Source organism: Sapajus apella, unplaced genomic scaffold (genome assembly GCF_009761245.1).
Source record: "Sapajus apella isolate SASKATOON/1434 unplaced genomic scaffold, GSC_monkey_1.0 scaffold35, whole genome shotgun sequence".
In the NCBI taxonomy this organism is placed as follows: Eukaryota; Metazoa; Chordata; class Mammalia; order Primates; family Cebidae; genus Sapajus; species Sapajus apella.
This window is the reverse complement of record NW_022436975.1, coordinates 22420687-22437550: the sequence shown is the minus strand read 5'-3', so window position 1 is coordinate 22437550 and position 16864 is coordinate 22420687. Positions and strand designations below refer to the sequence as shown.

Genomic DNA, 16864 nt, shown 5'->3' with positions numbered 1-16864 from the left:
CAGGAATCATTCATTCAACCTCATGCAATATTTTAAGAATGAATTACATGAAATGATCTCATAAAGCACTTGGGAAATGCTCCATAGATGAGAATTAAAAAAAAAAAATCCTTGATTTTCTTTCTCTTTCACTTATAATAGTTTATGTCCTTGATCCTCTGAAAATGTACCCCATAAGTCCCTTTTGCCATTTTATCACCTTGCTCTTTTATGCCACTTTCCTATGTTGACCTCTCTCTTGTCACTTAGGAAAAATTTTCATAAAGTTTCTTCCTATAATACCCAGCATCAAAACTTATGCATGAGATTTTAAAACTCATTTTGGGGTACAAGGTAAACCAATGAATTTTGTTTTGATAATTTATTTTCAATTATTATGGATACATAATAGCTATATGACTTATGGATTACATGTGATATTTTGATACAAGCATACAGTGTGTAACAATCAAATCAGGATGATTGGGGTATTCATCCCCTGAAGCATTGATCATTTATTTGTGTTAGGAACATTCCAATCCCACTATTTTAGTTATTTTGAAATATATAATAAATTATTGTTAACCATAGTCATCCTATTGTGCAACTGAATACAAGCTCTTACTCCTTATCTAAATGTATTGTTATCTGCATTAACCATGCCCTCTCTATCCTCCCTCCTCACTACCCTTCCCAGCCTCTCACAACTAAGATTCGCCTCTATCTGTGAGCTCACAATTTTTTAACTCCCACATATTAGTGAGAATAGTGAACTTTAAATCGTGGTACATATACACAATGGAATATTATTCAGCCATAAAAAGAATGAAATTCTATCATTTGCAACGACATGTATAGAAATGAAGGTAATTATGTTAAGTGAAATAAGGCCCACTGATGGATTTTGATGTTACAGAGTGCTACAAGTATGATTATCTAATTTTGGATTTCATGAAATTTTACAGCCAACATTTCAGAAACTACAGTTATGGAGTTTTGGTGTCATATCAAAGAATATCCACAATTACTTGCAATATCCATTAAAATAGTTCTTCCCTTTGCAATTACACATCTTACTTCTTTCCTCTTACAATTACACATCTTTGTGAGGCTAGACTTTCAATCAAAATAACATATCACAACAGATTGAAGCAGAAAGCAGATATGAGAATACAGCTTTCTATTAAGTGAGACATTAAAGAGATTTATTTGCAAAAATATCAAATTATGCCACTCTTCTCATCAAAATGTTTTAGAAACATGGTTATTTTTTATTAAAAATGTTGTTTACATTCACATGTAATTAGCTTATTATTTTTAAATGAATTAATAAATATTTTTGTTTGGTTTTGATTTCTGATTTAATTAATTAAGAGGCAGGGTCTCACTGGTTTTGATTTCTAATCCACTAAGTATCAAGAGATACAAGCCAGCTACATAAGCAAATGCTTTTAAGGGTTTTTAATAACTTTTAAAAGTATAAAGAGGCTAGAGATCAAAAAAGTTTGAGAACCAGTAGCCTAGATAATTCTTAAGGCTCTTTTCATTGATAAGAGTTAGTAGTGTTTTCCTGACTTTGTGGCAATCTCAGTAGGACAGCAGCCTGTAGATCAAGTCTAGGTTGGATACGGGAGTAAATATTTCATCAGAAAGATTGGCTAGAGAGGTTAGGATAATGACTTTGATGAGTGAGGCTTTCTCCGTGAACATCTGTGTAGCCTAGCCAGGCAAATCAGTAGGGCCAATGCCTGAGCTGGTTTCCTGCAGTCTGCACTCAGAAGGCTTTCTATACCACCTCCTACTCCTTCTGCCTGGTACCCATCTCTCCTGTCTCCTACGTAGGTCCTTGAATTTTGAGACTTTTTAACCTCAGAGCTGTAGCTGGAATTCAGGTGAAAGGAAAAGTGATGCCCAAAACCCAAAACTCTAAAATTCCATTTCTTTTGCACATATGTTAATATTCTCTGAGAGCTATGTTAGGATCATAACATTATATCATCTTAACAAAGAAATTTATTTCAAGAATCTTGGGAATCACCTTCATTAACCCTCAATAAAGAGCATTTTATCTTTAGGTTTGCCAAATGGCTGATAAATATATTTGCTCATGATAATATAGATTAATTTTTCTAAGGTAAGCCACTAAAATAACTAAATGCCTTGACACGCAATTTAAGTACAAAAGAAACGAAAATAAACAACAATTACAAAAACCCAGGGAATCCTCAAATGTTTTGGAAGCAAGCTTTTATAATGTAAAGAAAAGACAAAATTAAAAAATCAAGGACATGAAGGCCAAGAGATTTGAATAATCCTTAAAGAAACTGTTCCAAGAGCTAGGGAGGGGGAAAGGAGGATCCCTTGGGCAAAAGTGACAAGGACTCTGATATGGTTTGGATCTTTGTCCCCTCCAAATCTCACATTGAAATGTGATCTCCAGTGTTGGAGGTGGGGGCTGGCAGGTGGTATTGGATCATGGGGACAGACCCCTCATGAGTGGCTCAGCTCCCTCCCCTTGGTGATGAGTGAGTTCTCAGTACACACAAGACCTGGTTGTTTAAAGGAGCCTGGCACCTCCTCTCTCTTGCTCCCTCTCTCGCCATGTGATGTGCCTGCTCCCCTTTGCCTTTTTAGCATGGTTGTAAGCTTCCTCAGCATCTCATCAGAAGCAGATGCCAGTACCATTCTTCCTGCAAAGCTTGCAGAACGGTGAGCTGAAATAAACCTCTTTTCTTTAAAAGTTACCCAGTCCTGGGTGTCTCTTTACAGCAATTCAAACAAACTAACACAGACTCCTCAAACAAAATCCAACTAAGGAGCACCTAAATCATAAATGGCAATGCTCTAAGATGTGGAAACAAAGACCTTGGGAGCCTGAGAGGACAAGGTGCGTAAACTAAACGTAAAAAGAGAACAGCACCGAGAGTGATGGGAAAGACCAGAGTTATAACACAGTTCAAATCTCTGCATTGCCAGAGGTACACTGCTAGCATAGGCTAAATGCTATGCTCCTGAGTCGAGCATTGTGGGTGTTTCTGACAAGGCACTGTATTACTGGCTTTTTACATGCACAGACTCTCTGGGAATCTCTAGCCTTTATGCATTTTCATTACAGGTTTTCCCTTAAATTGTGGTGATGAAATAGGCGAAGCTATCCAGCTTGTCGGGATCGGTCTTCCTTTGACTAATATTTCTTTGGAGACTTGAGGAGGGATGAAGTTGGCTCTATTAAACTATGGGGTGCCTAGTCACAAGGATGGTCCCCTGTGAACCAGGCCCCCCAGTCTTTATGTCCTGTGTAGGGTTCACCCAGTTACTTGCTTTAACCAATAGAAAGGAGGCAGAAGTGATTCTGCTGGTTCTGGCCTAAGCAGCAAGGGCTAGCAGCTTCTTCTTCTACTTATTGGGGCCCTTAAACTTCCATGTAAGAAATCCGACCAAGTCCCTAAAAACACCAAATGGAGAAACCATCTGAGAGAGAGATGCCCTAAGACCACACTTGAAAGAACCGAGGAGCCCAGCTGACAGTGCAGACTCAGGGCCCAGACATGCAATCCCAGGGCCCCAGGACCCCAGGGGTGCCAGTCTAGCCAGCGATAGAGTCGTCCTAGTAGAGTTAGAAAAAGTCTCACAGGACAGATAGCAGAGGTGTGCTGTTTCCACCAGGTCCTGTCCTACTTCCTGACCTACAGAATCATGGAAAATGAAATATAGTTATTTTAAGCGACTAAATTTGGAGTTCTTTGATACTCAGCAATAAATAACCCAAACGTACTGTCACGTAAATTTTCACATCAGCCATTTATTCAAGATACATTTTTTGATCATCTGCCATGACTCAGGACAGTGCTGGATAGACCAGAATGAATGAGAGTTGCCTCTTCTCAAAGAGCTGTAAAGTAGGAAAGGACAAATGGCCCAACCATTGAAATGCAGTGTGCCAAGGGCTATGACAGAAGGTGTTGCTGTGAGAGGAAAGGCAGAAAGGCACAACCCCCAGCCCTACACTGTCACGGGAGTCTTCCTAGAGAGCCGGCTTGGGCAGTGACTGTTGGAGGATGCTGGGCAAGGCAGCGGGAGGGCACACCAGAAAGAATATAAATGACAGCAGGCTGCCATCACTAACCAGCAACAGGGAATATCATCTAGGATGGTGGTTAAGAGCATACACTCTTACAAGTGGCTTGAGCCTCAGTTTTCTCACTGTAGAATGATGATGTAATAGAAGCTATCTGATGGCGTTGTTGGGAAGATTAAATGCAATACTAGAAGTAAAATACTTAGCACGGTACCTGGCACATAGTAGGTGCTTAGCAAATGTTAGTCTGTTAGTATTGTCATCACCGTTATCATCACACTGAGATGACCTCCATGTTCTCTGGATAAACTTTAAGCAGGTGCTAAGAGGCCTATCCCTGACCAGACTTTCTCATTTTCCCTTAAAGCTGAAAGATATGAGCCTTTAATGGATTCTGTTTCAGTTCTCCTCTGAAAAGTCTGGCCTCTTCAGAATTTTCAAACTCTCAAAGTATTTATTTGCATGACAATCAACACATCTGGCTCATGCTGGGGTGAGGGAATAGAGGGTAAAGTACATTTGTATAGTCAGGAGAGCTGGATAGAAGCTCTATCCAGTAGATTGATGGTAGGGCCACGACAACATATCAGGGTTAAAGCAACACCAACAATAGACACCGACTCAGGTGGACTCTCAGGATGCTTCCAGCTTTTCAGCTCTCCTGGGATGGATCCCAGAACCTCTGCTCAGTCACTTCAGGCAATTATCCCCTGGCTGCTAGACTAACAGCCTGTGACAAAGGGAGGGAAATTTAAGACCCTATGACCAGAACTGTTTACTAGCAGGTCCAGGATTAGAATTCACAGACTCTGAGTTTCCCCTTGGCATCCAGCCCACCCAATCTGAAGGACACCAGCAGATAAGAATTTGGCACCATGACAGCTAGTTCTCTGCAGCTGTTTTCCATACACACTGGCCAAGTGCCCCGGAGCCCACATGGGGTTGCAAGTGGGGCGTTCTCAGAGACCGACTTGTTGGGTGGCCTTGGGCAGTTTCTCCGTCTTCCAAGTATGATTTCTCACCTAAAATGAGGGGTCTGGGCTAGATGGGGCCTTAACGGCACGGCAGTTCTGAATGAGTGCCCTGCTTACTATGGGTCTTCTAAACAGCACCGATTATTTCCCCTGTATTGCTCGTACATCGCAGTACGGGGAGGCGAAAGCCTGAGAAAATGAACAAAGCCAACCTACACTTAAATGTTTTATGAGGTTGGTGCAAAAGTAATTGAGGTTTTTGCCATTGAAAGTAATGGCAAAAGCCTCAATTACTTTTGCACCAACCTCATAGATGAAACTCAAGCCGTTCAGATCTCTTTTGACTTGTTCTGCAGAAGATCTGTAATATCTGTACGTAATTTCACTGTTGATGATAAACTTTGCCACAGACTCTTCATTTCAGTGACAAGTATTTAGTCTTACAAAGGTAGAGAACAACTTCTTCACTTACACAGAAATCAAATGAGCACAGAAATGACGGCACTTAAAACTATTTTATTCTCAAGACAGACGTTCCTTAGTGTTTAAAAAACCCTAACACAAGATTTGTTCAGGACTTTTAACAAGATTCTGTGATTGTGTTTGATTTGCTCCGGAGTAAAAATTAGAGTTAAAAAGAAATTAAATCCAAATAAGTGAACCTTCAGCAAAAAGTATAATGTAAAAACAGCTACTTGTTTTCTTCAAATTCCTGACAGCCTGGGAGATGCTGAAATACGACCTATTGTTTCAAGAATCTATTGTGTTTTCCCGCTTTAGGTTAGGACATCTCCCTGTGACAATTTTCACCTTTCTCCAGGATGTCTCAAAATGTACTGTTGTTGCTTCTTGACTCACACCTTTAAACCTGTCCCATATCTCCAGATGTGATTCACCTGAGCACAAGCTCGTAGAAAGCTATTGGCTAGCAAAGTGCAGAGCAGATTGAAGAGGGCACAAAATGGACAGTCCAGGCAAAAGAAAGTGAGGCCTAGGTGGGGACTATGGTTTGACTGCTAGAATCAAACTCACTGGGTGATAGGCTGGATGTGTGTGATGAAACCCAGGGTACAAGCCACAATGACTACAAGGTTTCTAATCCAGGCCAGACAGTGAATTAGCAAAGTCATCATGAGTCATGATTTATCACTAAAATTTAAAAGGACAAGTTTGAAACAGTACAGATTTGAGAAATGTTACCATTCATTTGGGAACTCTACCATCTGTTGGCCCAAAAAGATTCTTATCAAATTTGGTCTTATTCTGGGGATTTAGATTCATTCAGAGGGGGTAAAATCATAACTAAAAGCTTAAAGAGACAGAAGGTTTACTCAGCTTAGAGGCTCAAAGCTTGGAAACCAGCTCCCTGCCTTGATCCCATCTGAGCATGCCTTTTTTCTTTCATTGGATTCTAAACATCTGCAGAGCAGGAATCATCATTTTTCATTTTGTGTCTTATGAAATTACAACCTCTGTCTGGTACATAGCAGATGATCAGTAAATATCTAATAAATTACTCTTGATAGAAAATAGTTATTGCTACTCTTTGGTTTAAATTCTTTCTCACTTGTAAAATGAGGGTGATTTGACTTGGGAAAGTCCATACCCTGGAGCCACTCCAGTTATGTAGTCATCACAGACAACCAGGAAAGTATGTCTAATTAGTCACTGCCGTTTGACACTTCTATTTCCACTGTACATAATCTGACAGTACTAGGGATCCCTCGGACAGAAAAGAATAGCGTTGATTGAGTCCAGGAAAGTACTTTAAAATGTAAAGCTTTAAAATTGGAAGAGACAAATTTATACTGTAAACATGCTAAGCACCATGCTATAGACTTTACAGATATCAGCCCTTTTATGCCTCCGATCAGACCCATGAATTGGCCTGTGATAATCTTCATTTACGGGTGGAAAAACTGAGGCTCACAAAGCTTCAATAACTTTCCAAGGGCCACACAGGGAATAACTGGTGGAATCAGAGTTTAAACCTATTTCTCTCTAGGTGAGAATCTGAGCTCCAAACCAGTCCCATCCTGTGCCTCCCCGAGAGATGTCTGCCTGGGTGAAAGGGCAGTGGGAAGGTGGTGCCCACCCTTGAGGCTAACTGAACGTTAGAAGTTAACTAGGAACAGCAGATGAGCCATAGAAGTATACCTTCTTCCAAGAGCTTGACACGGGACAGAAGCGCAGACGGGAGTCAAAGCTACCTGCTTCCTTGGTGGTGCCTACCCATACGACCCAGGGAATGGCACTTGTTTATAAACATACCTGTTTCTTTCTGGGTTTGCTTTCCTCTTTTTTTTTTTTTTTTTTTAACAATGAAGATGATTTGAAAAAACACCCAATTTATATGTGCTGAACTAAAAAGAAGATAAATGTATTCTCACTTAGGATTTGTAGCTGACAAAATTACATACTCTGGAGAGCCAGCAGTGGAGGCAGGGAGTGGCCAATCAGAAGATGAGCAGAGAACTGCTCCTGGGGGAAACTGAGGTATGGGAGCCAAGAAAAGCCATGACCGAGGAGAAGCCCTGTCTGCCTAGAATAGCTGATCATTTTTCTTTGAGCTTAGTAGATACTTGCTTAAGAGAGTTATAGGAACAGACAGTTTTCTATCAACAACAAGTAATCCACTTTTTTCCTTCTTCATCGAAGACAGAAAAAGAGAAAACATGTGTGAATTGAAACATATAAGAAGTACAGTAGATTTAATGAAATTAACAAGAGAGGTTTTCTAACCATATGGGATAGGGGATCTGGAATTTGTGCAGTTAGGGAAGAACCTGTGGTACAGATTTTATAGAATCAAAAAACCACAAAACTTTAGAGCTAGAGGGTATCTCATAAGTAATCTACTTTGGTTCATCAGGCATTTTAAAGATAATAAAAAACAAAGGCTATATGGTTACTGTAATTACCTAACCAGTAATTAATTAATTACTGTAATTAATTACCATTGTTGCTGTGCAACAATGTAAAATTATGGCCCCAAACTATGTAACTACTTCGGAAAGTTTTATGATAGAAACAGGATAATTATAACAATGACAATCAAAATCAAAATAATCTAATCATTTTAAAGATAAGGAAAATGAAACTGGATTTTTGGAAACTGGCTTCTCATCTCTCTTGTATTAGAGAAAGACCCTGCTTGAAGGTTTGACTTTTTAAATAAGGTCATTTCTAGTCTATGTCTTTTACGGGCTGACTTCTCTTTGTCTTCCTCCCCTAAACCCTTCCCACTCCCTCTGCCTTAACCTGTAGAATTAATTCTACCTCATCTAAATTTGTGCAATACTTTATGCACATCTCCGTTTTTAAAGAAAAGTTATCAAAAGTACTATACCCCAGAACCTAAAGTGCAATAATATATATATATATATATATATATTTTTAAAGTTCTATATGCCCAAAAATGCAAGGATGGTGTGACATAAGAAAATCAGTCAATATGCACATTATAGAATGAAGGGAAAATTCACACAATCATTATCTTCATTGACATAGAAATGCATTTAACAAAATCCAACACCCTTTCATGATAAAAACATTCAGAAAACCAGAAGAAAGGAACTTCCTCAGCACCATAAGAGGCCTTTCTGCTAACATCAAACAGTATGAAAGACTGAAAGCTTTCCCCATAAGATCAGGAATAACACAAGGATGCCTGTTTTTGCCGGGACTATTCAACATTGCACTGGACGTTCCCACCATTAAAAGGAATGAAACACATACGCTACAATGTGCATGAACCTTGAAAACATGCTACTTGAAAGAAGGTAGACACAAACGGTCACATATGTATGATTCCATTTATATGAAATATTCAGAATATATCAATCCTTTGGGACAAAAAGCAAATTAGTTGATTGCCAGGGAGTTCAGGGAGGGGACATGGAGAGAAACTGGGTAAGGAGTTTTAGTTTGGAATGATGATAGTATTTTGCAACGTATAGAAGTGTTGATTTCATGACATTGGGAATATGCTAAATGCCAGTAAATTGTCCGCTTTAAAGTGGTTGTTATTTATTTTTAATTTTTTTAAGCATTTGATAGTGACATCCTTTACTACAGCAAGGTAGCTGGTTACCTAAAACTGAGAAATTTAGAGTAAATACCTTAAAAAAGTTTGCTGCAGATACAAGACAAATGGAGGCAAAGTTAACTCAGTGCTAGAGGTCCCGATGTGGCTCATTAAGGAGCTCCCGGCAGCCGGGCTCCACCAGGACGGCTCACAACCTGGGTAGCATCTGCTTCCAAGGGAAAAGCCCATTGGAATCAGCTGTGTTTAGGAGGTAATTTTATGTAAGGTGAATCTCATGATGTCACCAAGTTCAAGAAAATGAGTCCTTTGAAACCCAAATTCAAGGGCGGTTAAATATCTGTCAATGGATGTTTCCCCACTATATTAAGTACTTACATGTTCATTGTTTCTGCTGTTTGGGGACCTCTCTGCAGCTGTAACACTTCCCACAGGATTCAACAGGAAAAATGAGCTCCACGCAGGCTCGCCCAGTAATAAAAAGACTTCATTAGCGCGCCATCTGGTGGTGAAGATATAATTTGCAGCAAAACCTCTGGCCGCAGTTTTTTTTTTGTTGTTTTTTGGTTTTTGGTTTTTTTTGGGACAGGGTTAAGCCTGTGTTGCCCAGGCTGGACTGCATGGAGTGCAATGGCATGATCATGGCTCACTGCATCCTTGACTTCTTGGGCTCCAGCGATCCTTCCACCTCAGACTCCCGAGTAGCTGGGACAACAGGGATGAGCCACCACACCTGCTAGTTGATTATTTTTTTCTGGAAACGAGGGTCTCACCGTATTGCCCAGGCTGGTCTCAAACTTCCGGACTCAAGTGATCTGCCTGCCTTGGCCTCCCAAATTGCTGGGGCTGCTGGCATGAGCCACCGCACCCGACTGGGCAGCAGAGATGAACTCCGAGGTTACTTTCTGTCTTTTCTTCAAGCCGGAGTCGTTTAGGTCACTGGTCATGAATTCAAGGATCAGGGTTGCACACCTTCTCGAAGACCTCACCTTCCTTAACATCAAAATGCTCTGACTTATTCTGGCTTCCTTAGGAAACAGCCTGAAAGGAAGCCGTGAATGCTGACTCCCTATTGAAAGCTGGTCACAGCTTCAGGACATCCTCGGTGAGGCCTCGGGCAATCCCCCTGCCCAAATAGTGATGGCCCTGTAGGGGGTCCAGGGAACCTTTCCCCCTACAACCTTCAAGAAAGCAGCTGGTGGCAGGGGTCTTTCTAGAGCACCTACTGTGCAGGAGGGAATCCAAGAAGGTCGAAAAGCTGGATTTCTGCACACCTGTCACTGGGTCAGGGGCATCCCCTGCACGGCCACCGTTTCTGCCTGTGGGCCATCCGTGGTTTCTCTGGTCCCTTGTAGTAACTGCAGCAGCGCTACTGCCATCTCAGCTCCTCCGGAAGACAGTTCTGGGAGGCACCTCACTACTTTGTTTATGCGATCCAGCTGTGTAGCTGTTGCCTTGTTTTGTTAAATTGCCCCCTTTAAAATGGTTATTATCATTTATTTATTTAGCATTCGACAGTGTCATCCTTTACTACGGCAAGGTAGCTTGTTACCTAAAACGGAGAAAAGCAAGAGCAAATACTTTCAAAAGGTTTGTTGCAGATACAAGAAGACAAGTGGAGGCAAAGACAGCTCCGTGCTAGAGGCCCAGATGCGGCTCCTCAAGGAGCCCCTGCAGCCCGGAGGGAGCCTTGCTGTTTGGTTATATTTGCAAGCAGCGTTGCAGTTCTGAGCGGATTTTGGAGGTCGTGGTTACTTCAAGGAAGGGCTTGAGATGAGCAGCTCATTTGCGCTTCACAAGTCCTCTGTGAGATGAATAGGGAAGGTTATTCTAATTCTTTCCATTTCACGCAAGTGTTAAACCCAGTCCCTGTCTTTGTTTAAGAATAGATATAAAGTTGCTGTGTCTTTCCAGGAATACAAGAGCCATTCTACTTCCCACGGAAAGCCTGCGTTCCACCCGTGTCCTAGATCAATGCCTGCGTTTTAAGATGAAAACATGCAAAACAGTATCGTGTTCTGTTCACCTCCACTTTGGCTCTTCACTCGAGCCGAGTTACATTATTATGGGTGGAAACACAAACAGAGACAATATTTTTAACATGTTTTCTTGTCCTTGGAGCAAAGAACAGCAAAAAGTAGTTAACCTGATTTGAGGTAAAACGCTTGACAGACATTAGTAACCTGGATGTATATTGCCATCTTGTGGCCAATACTATTATCACAGGAACGTAGGTGTGTCCAGAAGAAAGAATTGTAGTAATTCTGGGGAAACTGCTTGTATTATACTATGGTTGTTATTACGGTGTACAGATTTTAATGTCCCAATGTCAGCTATATACATACATACACAGGTACGCAGACACACAATTTTGAATCCCATATTAACAAAAATGTGCACATACATTTTTAGAAGTTTCCAAACTATTTGTAACATATACATAGCCCAGACCCTGTTTTCTTCCTTGCTTATTTCTAAGGAAAAGAGCTCTTTGAGGAGAATTTTGTGGTTTTTGTTTTTAAATACAAAGTTTTAACTTATGTTTCCTGTTAGCGTAATCTGGAGCCATGGTTTTCAAACTTTTTGATTTCCCAGGAGAAAATTCCAAAAATATCACAAATAATATTGGTGATTTCAATTATTTTTATTTTGCCAACTTGAACATTTAAAATAATTGGTTTCAAACTGCTATTATAATAATTTCAAAAAAGAAAGAGCATTTTAAAGTGCAGGAAAAATGTAGAAGAGATGTGATGACTGTGGTGGCTTTAGTTTTTCTCCCTAATGACCGTCACAGGTGGGCGCCAGGAGATGAACATTTAGAAACCACTGAGTGATGGCAGAGGCCAGGTGCACTGGGAATTTAAGGCCATATTGATATGAGACAAAACACAGAGTGTAAATGTGGGTCCTCAAGGATTTTTCCTTTTTTTTTTTTTTTTTTATGGAGGGTTGCTTTGTCGCCAGGCTGGAGTACAGTGGCACAATCTCGGCTCACTGCAACCTCCACCTCCTGGGTTCAAGCAATTCTTCCACCTTAGCCTCCCAAGTGGCTGGGACCACACGGGCGTGCCACTATGCCCGCCTAATTTTTTTGTGTGTTTTTAGTACAGACGTGGTTTCGCCATGTTGGCCAGGATAGCCTCAATCTCTTGACCTCGTAATTCACCCACCTTGGCCCCCCACATTGCTGGGATTACAGGTGTGAGCCACCACACCCGGCCAAGGATTTCTCCCTTTCTACAAAACGCCTGTTTCTCTCTCCTCACTTCTCAGTTTGTGCTGCTGTGGGTGTTTTCTGCACTCACACTGCCAGACCCAGGCTGGAACTGTCCCTTGGCTTGCATGACAGCACCTTCTTGGTTTCTTCCTCCTGTCCTGGCCACTTCTAGTTAGTCTCTTTTGCAGGCTTAGTATTACTTGCCAGAGCTCAGTGTAATCCCTACAATGATCATTTGAAGGCATGAAGACATCATCACATTCATCCTATGGATTTTTTCCCAGCTCAGAACCATCAAGTCTTTCATCTGATCTTTATTCATCATTACATCCACACTCTAGAGTCCTAGTTGCCCTCCTGTGGATGTGCTTGAATTTGCAGATGCCATTCTCAAAGAGCGATGCCAGGAACAGGATCAGGTAGAACAGACTCTGCCTGGCTGGTCAAGGTGTCTCACATCTGTAATCCCAGCACTTTGGGAGGCCAAGGCGGGTGGACCATGAGGTCAAGAGATGGAGACCATCCTTGCCAACATGGTGAAACCCCATCTCTCCTAAAAATACAAAAGTTAGCTGGGCTTAGTGGCACACACCTGTAGTCCCAGCTACTCGGGATGTTGAGGCAGGAGAATCACTTGAACTCGAGAGGCGGAGGTTGCAGTGAGCTGAGATCACGCTGCTGCACTCCAGCCTGGGTGACAGACCAAGACTCCATCCCAGGATTTTTGGGTTGACAAGCGCATCACTTTCCATTCTTACTGACTTAGGTTAATTGTTCTTCACACATTTCACTGTCAATCTCTTTAATCTCTCCTCATACAATTGTTGCATTTTGTCTCAGATTTGTAACTTTGCACATATGTTCACTTACCAATAAACTAGCAAAATTAAAAAGGCCTTTAAATTTCTTTTGTCATGGGCCCCAATTACATTGACTTTGGGATATCCAGCCATTGGGTGTGAAGTTTTATTAATTTCTCAAATCTGCTTTTCTGTTTGGGAGGCTGAAGGAAAATGCACCTTGAAGAAGAAGACTTCCGTAGCTCAGCAGTTTATGTATTTGACGGAGAACAGAGGAGCCCAGCTTACTTTAAACACTGGAAATTCCCTCATCAAAAGAAACCCTAGGCAATGGAAAACTTTTGCCTCTCTGATGGAATAAGGTGTATTTGTTTCCTAGGACTGTTACAAATTATTAGAAACTTAGTGGCTTAAAACAACACAAATTTCTTTCTTTCTCAGAGACCTAGAGGCTAGAATCCCAAATCAAAGGTCGGCAGGCTCCAGCTTCTCTTGCCAGCTCTTGAAGAGAGTCCTTCTATGTTTCTTTCAGATTTTGGTGGCCCTGAGCGTTCCTTGACTTCTGGCTGCACAGTTTCACTCTCTGACTCCATCTCCACGGGGCTTGTTTTCTTCTGTGTCTTCCCTTCTATCTTTTGTAAGACACTGTCATCAGATTTAAGACCCACCTGGATAATCCAGGATGATCTCATCTTGATGCTCATAATTTAATTACATCCGCAAAGAAGACCATTTTCCAAACAAGTTCACACTAACAGGTTCCAGGGAATAGGATGTGACATGTCTTGGGGGGAGGGGAGCCCATTCCACCTATGGCCTCGAGTTATATGCTTACCAAGGATTCTGGGGCTTGGCTATGTAGTTTTAGTTTTAAAGCCCATCAGTCACCACCAATTACTCATCCCATGCCACGGTTTCTTTTTTTTTTTCTTCTATTGCATCTACTTGTTGCATCTCCCTGAGGTTGGTAAAGTTGGATCTTTTGACACAGACAATAAATTTTTTATGTGGTCTCCGAACAAGCTATCTGAACTCAATTTCAATTTCTGACCTGTCCTTGTTACTGAGCAGCTGTATCATGACATTAAAAGTTTTGTGAGTCTAGCATTCATGACAATATCACTAGGAACATCATCATAGGCTGTGTGTGTATAGAGGCCTGAAAACATGAATACCACGGAGTCAACTTTTCACCTGATGTAAATTGTCAGTTTGGTTTCTGGATAGGGAACCTTTATTAGGTATGAGTTTTACAAATATCTTCCCCCCTCCGATGCCTGTTCTTTTCCCCTCTATCACTTTGTCCCCTTTTTGAATGGTATATTTTGAGAAATGGAAATTTGTAATTTTACTATAACCAAATATATTTTTATTGTTATGCAGCAAAGAATAAGTTTCAGAAACATACAACATAATGCTATGTATAGAGAATTTAAACACAGGCAAAGTAATGCCATATGTTGCTTGAAGATACACTCATATGTAGCAAAAGTGTAAAACAATGCATAGGCACGGCAGGCACCTAATTGAGGGCATCAAAGTTAATAGTAATGTTTTTATTTTTTTAAGCAGAATGGCAAATATAAAACTAGAGAAGTTTGGAACACACCACCTCTACTCCCGCTGGCTTTTTCTACTTGGGGAAAATAACTTACAAAATAATTAATGTCACTTTCAAGCTTAACATCAATTTTGTCACTGAACGTTCAACAAGGCTGTCTATGAATTCTGATTGAGCATGAGAACTGCACCAACTTAAACACTGCTTACGCCTTCTGTGTAACTAGGAAAAAATGTGGGGTATATGGAAAAGGGAAAGAAAGCTTTTCTTTATTGACATACCTATCATTAGGGTTTTCCATTAATAAATATTATATACTGTGCTTCTGGAACAAAAGTTGACGGGGAGAGATAGCAAAGGGAGAGATGCCAGTTGTAGGTGATGGGGAGGAAGGCAGCAAATCACACTGCCACGGGTGTACCTATGCAACAATCTTGCATGTTCTTCACATGTACCCCAAAACCTAAAATGCAATAAAATAAATAAATGGAAAAAAAAAAGTTGACAGTAGTCATTTGCTAGTGAATTTTGTAGATCCATACCATTAATTTGTCTTCTTTTTTTTCTTATTTCATTTATCCGCAGTAAACACACTATGTGTGGTTGACACATTTTCCTTGGGATGTATTTTTATCCCGTGAAATGCTCACATGCCTGTTTTCTTGACTTCAGTTAGGAGAAGCAGACTTTTACAAAGAAAACCTCCATGAAGACTGAGCAGAAACAGACGACTCTCTCCTTTCTAAAAGTTGTATTTTGGTGCCATAGTAAATTCAAGTCAACAATTAAATGAACACTTATTGAGCACCTACTTCTTGGGGTGCTTAGCACCAGATTTGCTCTCAGGGGTGTTCATTCTGCTTGGGGAAGAGTGAGGAAGGAAGGGTAATATTACTATGGACTAAATGTCTTTGTCCACCCAAAATGTGTATATTGAAACTGTAATCTCCAATGTGATGGTATTTTGAGCTAAGGCCTTCGGGAAGTAATTAGGTCTTGATGGTGGAGCCGTCATTAGGAAATTAATGCCCTGAGATGGAGAGACATGAGGGTGTGCCATCTCTCTCCCTTTCTCTCTTTCCCTCTCTGTCTTCCTCTTTCTCCCTCTCTCTCTCCCTGCCTTTGTCTCGCTCTCTTTCCTCTCTTCTATGGCCTCTCTCTTCCTTACTGTCATATGAGAAAACTATGCTTGATCTCAGGCTTTCAAGTCTCCAGCTGTCTGTTGGTTAAGACACCCAGTCTGTGGTATTTCCTTATAACAACCTGAGCTACGACAAACATGTACAGCAATCCCTGTAAAGGCAGAGGCACTACGTTTGAGCTTCCTTCATTTTATTCTAATTTTCTCAATACCTTTCCTCCATACCTAAGATTAATACCCAGAAGCCAGTGCCAATTCTTCTAGTCAGGGGCACTGAATAACTCTCAGGGGCCATTGGATATCTACCCAGGGGCTGGTGAGTGACCTGCAGTGCTTTGACTTTCAAAAGGGCAGAGACACAAAGTATCACATCTCTTCAATTCCGCACAATAACCTTCTCTCTTCAGAAGGAATTGCTGAAGAATGCACTGCTCTTGGGGAAAGTTAGACCCAGCTCTAACTTGGCCAACTGATTTGCTCCCTGAGAACAGCTATGTGGATTCTCCCCATGGGTTATTACCAAATTGGAAGGATGCTCGTGTGGCTTTAATGATCTCTAGTGTGGCAAAATGGTTTTAGGAGCAGATGGACTGTGAGTGGACTTGCTCATTCTGCTGAGCATTTGAAAGAGATTTATTATTCACAGGTGTGATCGTCCTTGCCTGCTCCTCCTTTGGAGGGCGGAGTTCGTGATGACTAGAGTTCACGTGCTATGTGATTAACTCTCTGCCTCATCAGGATTTGCAACATCCTGATTGCTCCTACCTGATTCTTCCTGAAGAAAAAAAGAGAAAGAATAAATTTAAAGATAAGTGCATTATCATAGGGCATTGAGAGTCATCCACAAATATAACTTTGGTTTTAAAATCTTTTGTTAAAAATATACATACATATATAATTATGAAAATCATAGTAGTTAAAATAATGATGAAAATAATAATGATTAGAATAAAGTACTTGATTTTAATAAATATACAAGCAGGTAAATAACAATTAAGATAATAACAGTGAATATTGAATGCTAGAACGATGCTAAGGTTGTTTCATAGGTATTTTTATTGAATTC

At 40.7% G+C, this 16864-nt stretch overlaps 1 non-coding gene across 1 annotated transcript; it reads left to right on the top strand.

Annotated features, from left to right (window-relative positions):
• Positions 1–16437: 16437 nt before the first annotated feature.
• LOC116563665 lies at positions 16438–16568 on the top strand. The gene has a single exon (XR_004274509.1). It is a non-coding gene; the product is annotated as a U8 small nucleolar RNA (small nucleolar RNA).
• The last annotated feature ends 296 nt before the right edge of the window (positions 16569–16864 follow it).